Below are 17,821 nucleotides of genomic sequence, written 5' to 3'. Positions count from 1 at the left end.
ACCAGAATGTAAAACTTGACCCATAGCTAGTCCTTGGCCTACTGATGCTAGCTATATGGTTTTTGAATGTTTTGGGGTTTTCTAGGTCAGCCAAAAGTCAGGTGTGTTCTAGTGGTTTCCCCCTTGATCTGATTTTTGTCCCTTTTCTCATCTTTTTGAACGTTTCTGATAAGGTTCCCTTGGGAGAGAGTGCTTCAAATGTTATCACTTTTCTACTTGTCCAATATCAGCTCAAAATTCCAAAAAGGTACATGGATCGCGATCCATGTTTGTTTGGCAAGATTTTGAACTGATACTTTGTGAGTTTGTGACAAAAGGTCTGGTGATGCTATTCCCCGATTATTTTTGCATTTGATTAACTTTTTCCAAGTCAAAGGGAAGATTTTGTGTCTGTTTTGCGGTTTTTTGCAAACAACTCTTTTTTTGGTATTTTGATCACGTTTTTTCACTTTTTGTCTATGGCTTTTTTGGAAAAATTGTTCCCCTAGTAATCAGGGATGTACTTGTCAAATTTCATTGTCAGATGTCTACCTGGTACATGGATCGTGATCCATGTTGGGAAGCATCTGGTCATGATTTTTGGTTCTGCTGGTTTTTTGCTTCTAGTTGATCCCAATTCTCTTCCCTTTTTGAATTTGGACAAGTAAAAGTTCAGATTTTTCTCATTTTTCTCAATTTCCAAGGTTTTGTTCTGTTCACCCTCATTTCTTGATTTAATTGATCTTTTAGCACTCTATTTTTGACCAACCTCAAGGTTCTGGTGCCTGAGGACCTATTCTAAGCAAAGGAAACAGTTTTTGCCCATTTTGCCAGAAAGGTACATGGATCGCGATCCATGTTGGACAGGCAAATTGGAAATTTTTTACACATTCTATTTTTAGCAAGTGTTTCTATCCCCTTTTTGAAGGTTTTGTTGGGTTTGGTTCAATTTTGAAGCTCTGACCGTCAATTTTTCAACTTTTTAAAGTTATGGTCCTCAACACTAAAATAAGGTTTTTGACAGTTTTTTCCTCGATGCTTTTGTCCCCAAATGATGGTGTAAATTGTTACCTAACCTACTCCTATAAACTGAAATAAATCCACAATTATAATTGAATTTAACGGTACAAAAACGACAATGAAGTGTGTGGTGGAACAGTCCTTTCCAAGCATGGAAAAATCAAAGAACAAAATACTCTCTTGTACTTCACTCACAGCTTTCTTTGCTCATAAGGAGTAGCACTGGCTAATCTCGAACTCCAGTCTCTACTAAGCACTAAACCTACGTCTAGTTGCTTCACTATCTATGTGTAAGCGGAATGGGTGTCAAAAGCTTTGGAACAAATTTTTTTGTACACTGAGTCACTCACCACCTAAGGATCGGTATCCCCGGCAGCGGCACCAATGTTAGCGGGTCACCGCAATGGACGTCTACATAATAGCTTTTTGTACTAACATAATGTCACTATGCAAGGAAGAAACTCGAAATGGGGCACGGAGACTTAATGAGAGTGTCAATCTCACCAAAGTGAACTCAGAGAGCCACTCATACTACGACAAAAGCAAATCAACCACTTCGTAGTCAGAAAATCAGTATGCATCCAATCTCACCGCTCTAGTTCAGCACGCCTTTTCGGCATCCAAACTAATTAGGAATGCAATGAAACTTAAGGAGAAGTATTACAACACCTAGGGTCACAATCTTACCAAGTTCTGCAACCATCTGGGAAGGTACATAAATCACAATCCATCAGAAAAAATGTGCAGAAAACTGAAACAGAACTATACGGAGAGGTCCCCGTTAAGCATAGAAACACTTACCCATGATCAGAACATCAAAAAACAACCATTTTAACCTTCAAATCAATGCATTTAGCTCGCAAGAAATGCGTCGCAAACCACAGCAAACTTGAGAATGGTTATACTTAAATTATAGAGCAAGAGACAATGAACACAATGTGCTATTCGAAAATGAATTTGATTACCAATCCAGGAGAAAAGTGGACTACAATTTGTAGCAGTAAGAAGCTTCTCACAGTGCAAGTTTAAAACTCCTCTTAGCTAATGATATCCCTTTTGTCTAAAAATAAGGGTTTTGACTTAAGGGTTAAGGGAAATTTCCCACGGCCATTCGGCCACTTACAAGGGTGTAGACTCAGAGAGGCTGAGAGGATATGTCAAAATTACAATTATAAATCATCATTAGCTGAATTACACAGCTTCTTTTGAAACATTGAGTGAGGGTTACAGGGTTTGGTGTACATCCGTCTATTGTCCTGTGTCAGATCACTATATCCACCAAACAGATTGTCAAAGTGGCAAACAATTCATCAAGTGAATTGTATGCAGCATGTCCAAGTATAAAGGTGACAATAGGTGATGTAAAGTTTGAACAAAATTTCTTTACACGGGACACATCTTCATATCATCTTATCCTTGGGGATCCCTACATTATGGGAGTTTGAATGGAAACAAAGGTAATGGATGATGGTTCAGCTTATGCCAAGATACAAAGCAAAGATGGTAAACGTGTTGTTTAATTTCTCACAATTTGTGTAAACCATGAAAGAAATTGTGACAACCTTAGAGAGCATCCTCTACCAAAGGTGAGTAAAGAGTTTCACGATCATAGGGTAATGATGGGTTTTGGCCAAGTGCCATTGTAAAGCAGGATTACAGTGGTACAAAAAGAAAAAGGTTCTCAATTGATCCAAAAATGGGTAAAACCTTTTCTATGGGCTCCTTGGTAACAAGGAATGGATCAATATGTTTTACAAAACTTGCAGATTTGAAGAGATGTGAGAAGCAATATGTACATAATGTACAAATAGGCATGAAAGAGGGTGGGTTGTTAGATCCTACTGAATGTTTTGGGTTTATGTGAGAAAGTTTCTTTTGTGGATACTATGGGTGAGCTTGATTCTATAAAGAAGTCTATTTTTCATCTTGGGAATGAAGTTGTGGAAGTATTCTTTGTGGAAATGTATCAAGTCATAGAATCCTTTAAATAAAACCAATGTTTCAAGAAAATAATTGGCCCAGAAGTCCGTGTTGAATCTAATACAAGAGTAGAGCAAAGAAGGTGAAACCAATAGTTTCACCCTTACCACCCAACAATCCTAAAAAGATTGAGCACACAAAGGAGTCTTTTCAAGAATTGCAGATTGGTTGTGAGGAGTTTCTAACATAAAATGAGACAAAGTGCTTGAAAGAAATGCTTTCAAAGTATGGGAAGGATTTTGAATTTGAGCCACATGAGATAGAATGTGTTGATTCTTCTATTGTAGCTTTTATGGTACAATATGTTTAAGTACGTGAGTGTGTGTGTGTGTGTGTGTGTGTGTGTGTGTGTGTGAAATGAAAAGCCTAACAATAGTTTGATTATACAAACTACTGAACTATACAATGGAATATATCAGATTTGACATAAGGACAAGGGTAATGACATATGGACAAGGACATCAACAATATTCCCATAAGATAAGTTACATGTAGATAACAACATGTTGTCGTGATGTGACACGTATATAGTGGGAACGAATGCTACAAGATCTATCTTGAAACTTTTTAGATACATATATATATTTCCTATAATGTACATATGCATATCTATGTATAATAATAAGCTTTCTATCTCATCCTAATATTTATCTCAAGGGTAACATATTCTTACTTTACCGTCAGAAGTACTATGGAAAAAGAGTCAATAGCTCCGCCTCTTTAACTTGGGCCTAACTTGGGCCAAATGCATTGGTTCTTTCTTTCTACTATCTCATTATCATCTCACACCGTAGCTAGATTCTATACCTAGGGTAGCTTCCAATATATATATATATATATATATATATATATATATATATATATATATATATATATATATGTTTTTTATAGTTTTCTTATATTTATTATTAATAGCTACTAGGAAGGAATCAAATCCTAGTGGGACACTAGGTTCCATGATTTTCAAAGATACACCTATTTAATGCATTATTGCAAGGATGCTTACAAAAACTTTTCAAGGAGCAATGTCATGCTTTCATATTGTATGAGGTGTCCATTGGAATCAAATGAATGTCTAAGCTAAGGGGACCACAAGAAGACTTTTGCTGCCAAAAATGTACCCTATTTTGATGGTTTTTTTGCACAATGTTCCAATCCAAATTGGAAAATGTATATAAAATGAGGGTCGTAGCTTATGAGCTGAAATTTTGCTCCTATTTTTACTTTTTTATTTGAAGCCACGGTTGAGGAAATATGATCAAAATGGTAAACCCCAATCTGCCAACATCATGCAGGGACAGCTCATTTTAAACTTTGTTAGTTCCCGTTTACACTGGCTCTTCTCTTTCTTGTGTAAGCCTTGAGGGTTCCCTTCACCTATAAAATGGGACCTCTTCTTCCTTGAAAACCATTCATGAGATGAATTCATGAGGGAGTGAGAGTAGTAATGCGTAATTGTACTTAGCCATAAACATAAGCCTAAGCCTAGGCCTAGTGGAACACTATCCAATCTTGTAAGCTATATATCCTTGGAAGATTAGCTCTAATCAAATAAGGTCTTGAACTTGGTGCATCAATCAATGCTTGAATTCTTCCCTCTTTTTCTCTCTCCATCAAAATGGTGAATAACTTAGAAAGAGTTTGTCAAGTAAGATGTGTTTTACTTTGATACCGACTTGAATGAGGTAGAAGGTGCTATCTCAATGCTTGCCAAACGACAAAGAAGAAGAGACAAGATAGTAGTAAACACTACAAGTCCTTCAACCTCAACTTCTCACAAAATGGTAAAGCCTACTTTAATAGCTCCTAGGTTTGATGTGTCCATGCTCGATGAGCTTGTGAAGGGAATGTGTGACTTGAAGGTGAAGCTAGCTAAGCTTGAAGAAAAAGACCAACCATCGGGGCCACTTCCTAGGCAAAGACAAGAGCCCAAAGAAGGTTTTGTTAATAGATGTATTTGGTGTGATAGTACAAACCATGTAAGAAGGGATTGTGATAGTTTGAGTGATGCTTTGACAAAAGATGTTGTTTTTTTGAAGGATGGTAAAATCCACTTAAGAGATATAGGTATATCCTTGATAACTAACTTTGGGGGGGGGGGGGGGGGTGCAAACCTTAGTTGAGGATATGGCAACTAACCATGCCACCTCTTCAGTTGAGGCAGTTACTTATCGAGTAAAAATTGAGCATCTTAATGATGAAGAGGTGAGTGACCATCATGGTCAACTTTGGCCAAATGTCATGCAATTAGCTAAAAAGGGAAAGCTTACAAAATAGATTCTACATGAAGCCGGTGATTGCGTACGCCTAGAAACAGGATGGAATGATCCAGTGGACTCATTGTAGGTGCATGCCTACATTACAAAATGCCAACAAAATGAGGATATTTTAGAAGAGAAGTGCAGACGTGAGAACATTGATGAAGGACCATCAAAAAGAGGTTCTAGAAGAGTGATGGAAGAAGTGACTCACTGCCTTCCTAATTACCCCCAACACAAGGACCATCTCTACATGAAGTACTCATGGAGGAGTCTACAATAGGAAAGAAGAAAGAGCTAACAAAAGGTAAGACAAAAGGCCCAGCTTATAAAATACAATCTGATATTGAGTTTACTACATATTTAAAGAAAGTCTTGGAGGATAGGATTCTAAATAGCAAGATTGATTTTACTCTGGGAGAAGTCCTTGGCATTGCAAAGTGTGAATTCAATGAGTAGATAATTGACATCATCAAGAGAAAGAGGCAAACTCTTGTTGAGGTTGCTTATCCACACGTTGAAGGAGAAACCTTGAAGACACAAGGGATGCAGTTGTGAGATAAGGAGGATGATGGAGGTGTGGTAGGATGCTACCAATCTAGTGGGAGAGTGAATCAAGTGCATTTCTCAAATGATGATAAAGAAGTTGAAGCTATTCCTAGGAGCTACTATTCACAAAGTCACTAGGCAAGGGCTACTACAAAAACTTTGGTTGAGGTAGGTGATCTTGAAGAGCCATTTTTTGCCTTGATCAACCATGGTTCAGAAATAAACATAATGTAAAAGAGTCTCTACAACAAGTGTAAATGGTCGATAGACACAGATCATGGTTGAATGGTGAAAGTGGCAAACAATTCATCCGTTGAATTGTATGCAGCATGTCCAGGCGTGAAGGTGACAATAGATGATGTAAAAATTGACCAAAACTTCTTTGTACAGAATACATCTTCCTTTCATCTTATCCTTGGGTAGCCCTACATTGTGGGAGTTTGAATGGAAACAAAGGTAATGGATGATGGTTCGGCTTATGCGAGGATTCAAAGCAAAGACGATAAACGCATTGTTCAATTTCTCACAATTTGTGTAAACCATGAAAGAAATCTTAGAGATCATCCTCTACCAAAGGTGAGAAAAGAGTTTCATGACCACAGGGAGATGATGGGTTTTAGCCAAATACCATTGTAAAGCGGGATTGCAGTGGTACAGAAAGAAAAAGGGTCTCGCCTGATCCAAAAATAAGTGAAACTTTCTCAACAATCTCCTTGGTAACAAGGAATGGATCATTATGCTTCACAAAACTTGAAGATTTGAAGAGATGTGAGAGGCAATATGTACATAATGTAAAAATAGGCATGAACAAGAGTGGCTTGCTAGAGCCTACTAAAATTTTTTTGGGTTTGTGTAAGCAAGTTTCTTTTGTAGATACTATGGGTGAGCTTGATGCTATAATGGAGTCTATTTTCATCTTGTGAAAGTTGTGAAAGTATGCTCTATGGAAATGTATCAAGTCATAGAAGCCTTCAAAGAAAACCAATGTTTCAAGAAAAAAATTGGCCCAGAAGTCCATGTTAAAACTAAATACAAGAGTGTAGCAAAGAAGGTGAAACAGGTAGCTTCACCCTTACCACCCAACAACAGGGAAAATATTGAGTAGGCTTGTTTGCAACCAAGTTTGAGTAATCGTAAAAATATTGGGCATAACTTCACAAAGGAGTCTTTTCAAGAGTTACAGATTGGTTGCAAGGAGTTTCTAACATAGGAGGAGACAAAGTGCTTAAAAGAAATGCTTTCAAAGCATGGTAAGGCTTTTGCATTTGAGCCACATGAGATAGGATGTGTTGATCCTTCTATTGTAGCTCCTATGGTAATTTTTACAATACCTCATGTGCCTTGGAATATGCGGCCTATTCCGGTTCCAAAGGCTCATTTGGCCAAGTTAGTAGAGCTATTGAATGAAAATATCAAAATGGGAATTTTGGAGCCTTCTTGTGCTCCATACTCAAACAGGTGGTTCACAGTTCTAAAGAAGAATGGTGCATTATGCTTCATCCAAGATATGCAACCAGTGAACAAGGTGACAATTAGAAATGTAGGTATAGGACCGATCGTGGATGAATTTGCAGAGGCATTTGCAGGGGGGGCAATCTACTCGATGGGGGTCTCTACTCAGGGTATGATCAATTTCAGCTTTCAATTGAAAGCAGAGACTTGACAACCATGAGGACACCTTTAGGTTTGGTAAGGATGTGTACCTTGCCGCAGGGAGCAACCAACTTGGTTGCACATATGATGAATGGGATAAATAAGGTCTTACGTGACTTTATTCCTCAAATTAGTAATTCCTTTCATTCATGATTTTCCTATCAAAGGATGTGAACAAAGTGATAAAGATGAAGCTTTGGATCTTAGGGGATGTCGTAGGTTTGTGGTAAATCACATAAATGATTGTGATAAAAAAATTTCTAGGTTGGAAGAAGTGAATCTTACTTTGCCACGGAAAAATTCTATGTTTGGTGTCAATGAAGTGCTCATTGTGGGGCACATCTGTGGGCCATATAGTAGGAAACCTTATCCAAAAAAGGTAGATGCCATCCAAAGAATGAAAGAAACATGCACTAGCATCACTGAGGTTAGAAGGTTTCTGGGAGCATGTGTCTTTTATGTTATTTGGATTCCACATTATGCACATGTAGCTGATCCTCTTTATCAATTTTTGAGAAAGAATCAAAAGTTTAAATGGACAGAAGCACATGTAAAAGCCATGAAAAAGCTAAAGAAGTTGCTCCAGTCAGCACCAACTTTGAGAAAGGTATACTATGAGTGTCAAAGATCAGTAATTGTGATAGTAGACACCAATCCTACAAAAATTGGATGGGCAATAGGGCAAGATGACAAAGAAGGACATAAGTATGTGGTGATATTTGGAGCAAAGGTACTAATTGCTCGCGAAAAAAACTCACCACAGTTAAAGAGAGAGTTATGGGGTATGGTTACAGCCTTGAAAAATGGGAAAGAGTACCTAATTGGTGCATGTGTGGTTGAAGAAACATATTTTCTACCACTTCTTGGGATGATTACAAGCTGCTCAATGCCAGACATTGCTATGTTGCAGTGGATTTCCTACATTAAGTCATTAAATCCGGAGTTTAAGCACATTGTAGGTAAAGACAATACAATGGCAGATATGCTATCAAGGGCAAGGTATGAAGATGAGTCACAGATGATTGATGAGGGAGATGATGTGGGCACAAAGTTCTATTCTATCTCTCATGTCAAAGGTAACAATGTCTACATGAATAATCCACTTGAATTATTCTTAAATGAGCTTTATGAAGGTGATTGGCTTCTTATTGGAAGCTACTTGAGTACTTTAGCAAAACAGGATGATTAGTCTAACAAGAATTCAGGAGGATACACAAGAAAGCATACGGGTACTTTTTGAGGTATGGTTACTTGTGGAAGTATCATAAACAAAAGGGTGTTACACCACAAAGGGTTATATGTAAAAAAAAGACTCAAGTAAAACTCATGCAAGAGTTTCATGAGAGTTTATGGGCTTGACACAGGGGTGTGTAGGCAACCTTCTCCAAGTTGAAAGAAAAATATTGGTGGAAGGGTATGTATAAATATGTATCTCAATTTGTAGAGTCGTGTGTAACTTGTCAAATGTATTCAAATGTCCAACATCGTGACGGATTGCACCCTACATACCCACTAGCCATGCACTATAAATGGGTTGTGGATCTAGTCACAATGCCTTTAGGACTTTGACAGATGAGATAGTTTTTGCACGAGAGGATCTAACTATTCAGGTTGAAGGGTGAGCATTAAGAGCTAAAACCACAAAAGCTGTGTTCAAATTCGTTCTTGATGAGGTGATTTGCTGTTATGGCTATGTGGGAAAGATCACTACAGACAGAGGTGAATGGATGTCAAGGAAGCGAGGGAGTTGTTTTCTAGATTAGGAATCAAGCTTTCTCTTACTATAGCTTACAACCCTGAAGGCAATGGAAAGATTGAAAGAGGGCATCCTCCCATCATCAAATCATTGGCCAAGGCTTGCGAAGGAAGAGTTGGTGAGTGGCCAAAACTGTTACCATATGCTTTATGGGCTGATCGTACAACACATAGCTCAGTAACTGGCTATATGCATGTGGAGCTAATGTATGGTCAAAAGCCAGTGATGCCGATTGAAGATACAATTTCCACATGGAATGTACTACCTTGGCAAGAGGGGCTTAGCAGGGAAGGCCTCCTTGCATTCCGCATAATGCAACTAGAGAAAAGACCTGGAGACATTGAGACTGCAAAGAACAACTCAAAAATGCAAGGTTGAAAAACAAGGACTACTTTGATAAGCGACATCGGCTCAAGAGCAAAGCAATTGACAAAGGTGACTAGGTTTTAGTGTATGATAGTAGCCTTGATAACTAGCACACAATCATGCGTAAGTTCTCAAAAAGATGGTTTGGATTGTATGTTGTAAAGCATGTGCATGAAATTGCTACTTATAGCTAGTCTGAACTACATGGTCCAGAAGAAAAGATTCACACTGAAGGAAAAAGGATCAAAGTGTTTAAGACAAGGGGAGATAGTGATCCAAAAGATGTTGACGAGGAGGAAGAGCAAAACATACGAGAAGATCATAGTGAAGAGAAAGCGTTGGAAGCTATCAATGAAGATAAAATCATGGAAGATCTACAAGGGAATTGAAATTGCAAAAAATCATATGTGGAACATACCAGAGGATGTGTAGGTTTAAAGGGGGTGGATGTCGTGATGTAACACGTATATAGTGGAAAAAAATACTACAAGATCTATCTTGCAACTTTTTGGATACATAAGTATATTTTCTATAATGTACATATACATATCTATGTATAATAATAAGCTTTCTATCTCATCCTATTATTTATCTCAAGGGTAACATATTCTTACTTTACCGTCAAAAAGTAATATGGGAAAGAGTCAATAGCTCCGCCTCTTTAACTTGGGGTAAAAAACATTCTTTCTACTATCTCATTATCATCTCACACCCTAGCTAGATTCTATACCTAGGGCAACTTCCAATATATATATATATATATCTATATGTTTTTCATATTTTTCTTATATTCATTTTCAATAGCTACTAGGAAGGAATCAAATCCTAGTGGGACACTAGGTTCCATGATTTTCAAAGATACACCTATTTTAATGCATTATTGCAAGGATGCTTACAAATTTTTTTCAAGGAGCAATGTCATGCTTTAATATTGCATGAGGTGTCCATTGAAATCAAATAAAAGTCTAGGCTAAGGGGACCACAAGAAGACTTTTACTGCCAAAAATGTACCCTATTTTGATTATTTTTTTGCACAAGGTTCCAATCTAAATTGAAAAATGTATATAAAAAGAGGATCGTAGCTTATGAGCTAATTATTTTTTCCCTATTTTTACTTTTTTATTTGGAGCCACGGTTGCGGAGATATGATCAAAATGGTGGACTGCCAATCTGCCAACATCATGTAGGGACAGCTCATTTCAAACTTTGTCAGTTCCTGTTTCATATTGGCTCTTCTCTTTCTTATGTAAACCTCAAGAGTTCCCTTCACCTATAAAATGGGACCTCTTCTTCCTTGAAAACCATTCATGAGATGAATTCATGAGGGAGTGAGAGTAGTAATGCCTAATTGTACTTAGCCATAAACATATGCCTAAGCCTAGGCCTACACTTGCTACTAGTGGAAGACTATCCAATATTGTAAGATATCCTTGGAAGATCAACTCTTGCTTTCCCAATCATCACATGCCAACTAAGGTACTCTAATCACATCACACACAAGTGGCATTGAGCTCAAGTCTCTTAAACCGTCACACACTTAAGCACACAATTAGGCACATACTCTAATGACATGACCAAGAGTGCACACACACTACACTAATCAAGATAATTAGAGAATTAATCAACTAATTGAAATACTTATGGAATAGGAGAGTTAAGATTAAAGCAAGAAGTACATACCTCTCTCAAATCTAGAATAATGAGAGTGTAATACTACTTCATGACATAATGAAATGTAGAGAAGATAAGACTAATGAGTAAAATAGGAATTGGATTAATCAAGCTTCTCTAATTATAATGGATTAGTACTAGCCTCTTAAACATGGACATTAAGCTCAAGGCTAGACCATCCATAGAATGAACACTCAAGAGAGAGAGAGAGAGAGAGAGAGAGAGAGCTCTCAAAAGTGGATCCTCAAGAGTGGATACTCAAGAATGAAGCCTCCTTGCATAAAGGTTTCCTTTTAAAGGATTTCACCACAATCCCTTCTACTATGGGTTAAGTTTGAGCCCTCTAGCTAGCATATACAACTTTGGAACTCCAAATGAGCCCAAGACTTATACAAAGTGAGTGGGAAATATTATGCACAACCATAGCATATCTCTCGCTTGATGCATATTCGGTGTAGCCTGTGCTAGCCACTGCTAACAGAAATGGAAAAAGTGAAAGAGGACATCCTCCGATAATCAAATCTTTAGCTAAGTGTTGTGACGGTCAACTTAGAGAGTGGCCAAGGTTTCTGCCATTTGCATTGTGGGATGATTGTATGACACATAGTCCAGTAACTGGCTATATGACTGTTGAATTGATGTATGTTTTAAAACCTTTGATGCCAATTGAAGATGTAGTTCTTACATGGAATGTATTTTAGTGGGAAGATAGAATGAGTAGAGAATATCTTCTTGCATTGTGCATACAACAATTGGAAAGAAGGCATGAAAACATTGAGCTTGCAAAAGCTCGACTAAAGGATGCAAGGTTGAAAAACAAAGATTGATTTGGCAAGAGACATAGGCTCATACCATAATCCATTGAAGAAGGTGATTGGGTGTTGTTGTATGATAGTAGCCTTGAAAACCAGCACTCTACAATAAGAAATCTTACAAAGAGATGGTTTGGACCTTATATTGTCAAGCATGTGCATGAAAATGCAACTTACACCTTGCATGAGCTGGATGGGACATAAATGAAAATTCCCATTGCAAGAAAAAGGGTTAAATTATTCAAAATAAGAGGGGATTCTGACCCATTTGATACAAAACCTAGTGAAGATGATGATGGGTCTATGAAAATTGAGGATCAAAGTGAAGACCATGAGTTTTAATGCGTAACAACTACTATTGTGGCACATAATCGGAGGATGTGCAGGTTCAGAGGGAGTGGATGTCGTGATGTGTAGCCTGCACAATGTGAAATAAAAACAAAGATTGATTTGACAAGAGACATAGGCTCATACCATAATCCATTGAAGAAGGTGATTGGGTGTTGTTGTATGATAGTAGCCTTGAAAACCAGCACTCTACAATAAGAAATATTACAAAGAGATGGTTTGGACCTTATGTTGTCAAGCATGTGCATGAAAATGCAACTTACACCTTGCATGAGCTGGATGGGACATAAATGAAAATTCCCATTGCAAGAAAAAGGGTTAAATTATTCAAAATAAGAGGGGATTCTGACCCATTTGATACAAAACCTAGTGAAGATGATGATGGATCTATGAAAATTGAGGATCAAAGTGAAGACCATGAGTTTTAATGCATAACAACTACTATTGTGGCACATAATCGGAGGATGTGCAGGTTCAGAGGGAGTGGATGTCGTGATGTGTAGCCTGCACAATGTGAAATAAAAACATTCACCTCACTTTTGACACCTTTTGATGCATGTAAATAAAACCAATCATGTATATATTGTGATATATGTTAAAGCGGCTACTACCGTCGCTATCATGTACATACCTATCCGGGGAATCACGGCCCTAGATGTGGCACCTTTGCATGCTTTTCCACTTGATAAGATGCTTATTTTGGTTGTTTGATGTACATATTTGAATTGTTTCATTGCGGCACACTCACCTCGCCTACAAAGATTGATGCAAGCAAAAACTACCAAAAATAGCAGCTGACGGACGACATCGTAAAATTGCATGGAAAGTGGTCCAAAATGAAATATTGATGAGAAATGATGCACATCTATTATTTTTATGCTTATGCAAGTGATCCCACAAATTAAGTAATTTTTTAACTCTGTTTGGGATTTTTCACATTAAAAATGACCTTTTTTGGGTCAAAAATGAGCTGAAAATGACCTAGTTTTGGTCCAAAATGGAAAAATAGCCCAAAAATTGACTCATTAGCGGAAAATTCCATGGGGAGGAGAGAGAAGGCTGATTTTTAGTGGAAAAACCTGCAATTTTTACTATTGTGTAATGGCTTTCATGGTTGCTCAATCTATGTGTAGTGCAGTGCAGTCCCACCTCTTTGCAATTTTGTATCTGAGTTTGTGAGGGAGAGAATTAGGGTTCCCCTTATCAAAATGGTGTGTGGGCTTCAATTTAGAAGATCTTAAGTCTCCCTTTCAATTGTTTGATGTTAGGACTATGTAATTGGGGGCGAGGCTACATGATTCCATGAAAGAGGTTTGGGTTTTGATTGGTTTTTGTGCTTGTATGGGCATTGAGTTTTCATGGCTAAAAGTTTAGAGTTTGCAATTGATCTTTTTAAGTAAAATTGAAGTGATTTGGTGATCCTTTTATCATAATCTTGACTACAAAAACAAGCAGACTTCAAGCACGATAAGAAAGAGGGTTTGTGATCTTTCTCTCACTAATGCTCTTGAACTTTAAAGCAACTTTAGGAAGAGGGTTGGTGATTCTGCATAAGCACTCATAGCCATAGGTATTGTACGTTGCCAGCTATACCGCATACATCCCGATAGCATGAGATAGGAAGCAGGACAAGGAAGCTCTCTCTCTCTCTCTCTCTCTCTCTCTCTCTCTCTCTCTCTCTCTCTCTCTCTCTCTCTCTCTCTCATCCTCTTATTGAATAGCATTAGACCTCACCTTAGATTGAGAAGCATTCCATCACCTTCAATTAAGGAAGGCTCTCTCTTCGCACTAATGGGAGCTTCAAGTAAGGCCTAGAGCAGGATGTATTGTGTGAAGAAGGGATATGAAGGATCATGATACAAAGGAAGAGATAGGAAGTAGTATAAATAAATCTCTCTCTCTCTCTCTCTCTCTCTCTCTCTCTCTCTCTCTCTCTCATATCGATGAATCTTGATAGAACCAACTCTTTCTCTTGCTCTCTCTCTCTCGACAGCCTTGTCAAAGGAGGGGAAGAGTGAGTAGAGGAAGCAAATTAAAAGCGAGGCAAATCTCACTCTCTTGTTCTCGGGGGGTTCACCATTCAGTACCCCCCTATATAACGTGCATTTGCAAGGTATTAAAGAAATCCCTCTTTTAACGTGTCTGAATGAATAAAATGACCCCTTATTTTAGGAAATTTTTCCAAAATTGAATATAAAACCCCCTTATTCTAATGTATCCATGTTTAATTGCCTAAATTTTTTGCATTTTGAAACCCTCTCAGGTTATAAATTAACATGATTACATAGTGCACCCCCGAGCTCTTGTTCAACCTTGTCAAGAGAACTACATAAGGTGGAATAGTTGTTATCTTAGGGAGAAAAAAATAAGAGTGAAAGAAGAAAATCAGGTGAGTAGCTACCAGGAATTCTCAAAAGATTTCTCTTGCTCTCAACCTTGAGGGTAACAAGCAAGCACCATCTCTCTTGATTTTGATGGATAAGGAAGTAATAAGGGCTTCGAAGCATGAGGGTAAAGATGCTAGCAAGGGAGGAGGATTTCTGATGGCATGAGGAGTAGTAGGGAAAGAAGGGGAGAGCATAATCTCTCTCTATCATACTTGGGTTTACAAGGACATCAGGTTGCACAAGATTTAAGTTAGGTTTGCATATTCAAAGAAGCAAAAGGATTGAAGAGCAATTTTCATGTTCAAGGGTGCAGGCATGCAAAAGACAGAGAAGAAAGAGGCGCTTCAAGAAAGTAAGGGTGAGCTCAATAGAAAGTGGGTAGTTGCCAATTTTTGGAGTAAGGACCAGTCTATGTTCATTGAGGGGCTCGAGTGCATGTGGCTATGAGGGCTTCAACATGCATTGAGAAGACTCCAATATCATGATTGATGGGGAGCCAAGTTAGCAGTTTTGATTGATTGTCAATGTTGAAGCTATTGATTAAGGTTTACTCAGAGTTTTATTACCATCATGGTGAGTGTACATGTTTGAAGTCGATTAGACCACATCTTGTATAGTTTATTCTAGTTTTAATGATATAGTACTCATTTTGGGTTCCTATCAGTATTCATATATTTATGCCTGTTGTTTTCGCTCTCATACATCTCTCACAAGCCAGAGGCCCCATGCCTTCTTGGCTTACCTCTCAAACACAAATCCAACGACGATGTGTTTCTAGGTGGATAGACACCCAAGGGATGTAACTAGTCGTAAATAGAAGTAGGATGGTGTAGTGATGAGAAGTGATCCATTACAACAATAGAAATGAGCCCCAATACCTTTCACCACCTGAATCATCCACGAGGATGCTCCCTACCCAAATATGCTTCCATGCGGATAGACACCCAAGGGAGGTAACTAGTTGTAAACTACAAGTATGCCAAAAGTAGTGAGGAGGAGTGTTCCATTCCAGCAATAGAAATGATCTCCAAGCACTTGCACCACATAAACCCTCCATAAGAATTCTTCCTACCCAAACCTGCTTTTAGGCAGATAGACACAAGGGAGGTAACTATTCCTGATGTTCTTATTTTACAAAAAAAGACGCAAGAAAATCAAATGATAAAGCTCATGGATAAATATCAAGTTCTAGCTCTAGTGAGGACTCTAGAGAGTGTGCCAAAAGGGGTGTATAGGAGAATGAGCCATTGTTTATATAGGCCCCTCCAAATGTGGAACCTCTTTAAAAATTTGCAGAAAATGTCGAGTCCGTCGGACTATAAGGGGCCCAATGAGCAAACAATTATCCCAAAGGGCAAACAAGAACTCTAGATTATTTCTAGTTTGAAAGAGTCCGCGTGAGTGGATGTGTGTGTGTGTGTGTGTGTGTGTGTGTGTGTGTGTGTGTGTGTGTGTGTGTGTGTGTGGTGCAATGCGGGAGAGGAGAGCAGCGTGTGGGTGGAGCAACCTTTTAGAAGAGGAGGAGCCCCTTATTATTTTTGGTATATGAAGAATAAGGTAGTGAGTATGTACACATAGTGGGCGAGCCAAGCCACAGATAGAGACGTAATGCCTTTACCCCAACAACCACCCACTTAAAGGTGATGCGTCAATAAGTGAGTTCTACTAGCTAAACTACTAGTATGTACAGGACACTAGTGAAGGGATTAATCCTTGCCTCTTGTTGAATGCATGTTAGCAACAAAACCAAGACTATGTCGTCTTGTATCTTGGATACATGCATAAGATAGACCAAGCCACTTGGGGCTCCCTTGGCAATCACTAGTGATCCGCAATGCATCTCAAGAGACTACTCTTTGAGAACTATCTAACACCCACATTTTGTTAATTATCTCACTGAGATCAGGCTCTATCATAGCCGAGGAACATATGTCATAGCCAAGGAACATATGTCAGTAGTGGCTAACATATGCTCCATCGATTATGCACCAAGCTAGGAATGTGCTATTGTGCACAATATTTCCTATTCATTGTATAAGGCCTTGGGCTCATTTAGGAGTTCCAAATTGTATAATCTTAAGGCCAAAGGGCTCACTTTATCCCATAGCTAAAGGGCTTGAAGCCCAAAACTATAAAATATCCCTATGCTAAATAAGAAGTCATTCTTGGGTGAGTTGTCTTCTTTGTAGAGTGGATGGTCATGAGGCTCATGGGCTTTCCATGCCCATGTACCGCTTGATTTCTAATAATCAGTTGTACTTTATTTCTTATTAGTCTTCTTTGTTTTGATTATCTGAAGTGAGACTGTATTGGTGTGATGTTAGATCTCTAATCCCTTTTTTAGGTAATCTCTTCTATCCACATCATTGGCCATGGTGTGTGAAGGCTATGCCTTCCCTCTCTGTCTCTCACTCTACAAGGTGTGTGGTTGGTGTGTGTACATATGTAGTCGCATTGAAGGGATAGACCGGAATGTCCATACTAATGCGAAGTAGGTATGTTAATTGCATGCTTGTGTAGTTGTGTGATTAGGAGCTGTGGTTAGGGTGATTGATGTGAGAGGTTAATTTCAATCACATGATTGTGTGCAAGCAATTAGTAAGTAGTAATATGTGGTTTATTAGAGAAATCCCTTCCATGGCTTCTCTCTATGATGGGTAGAAGGATCCCTTGAATTCTCTATTTCAATACATCCTATGATGCTCTTGCCTCCAAGGTCCATCCCCTCAATGCGACTACATATGCACACACATTAACCACACACCTTGTAGAGAGAGACAGAGATGGAAGGCATAGCCTTCACACACCATGGCCAATGGTGTGGATAGAAGATATTAACTAAAAAAGGGATCAGAGATCTAACATCACACTGATACATTCTCACTTCACATTTAAAATAAAGAAGACTAATAAGAAAGAAAGTGCAATTGATTATTAGAAATCAAGAGCTACATACGCATGAAAATCCCATGAGCCTCATGACCATCCACTCTACAAAGAAGAGAGCTCACCCAAGAATGACTTCTTATTGAACATAGGACT

The sequence above is a fragment of the Adiantum capillus-veneris genome, chromosome 2, assembly GCF_014529385.1.
Source record: "Adiantum capillus-veneris isolate H3 chromosome 2, ASM1452938v2, whole genome shotgun sequence".
NCBI lineage: Eukaryota > Viridiplantae > Streptophyta > Polypodiopsida > Polypodiales > Pteridaceae > Adiantum > Adiantum capillus-veneris.
Note: the sequence above shows the minus strand (reverse complement) of the source record.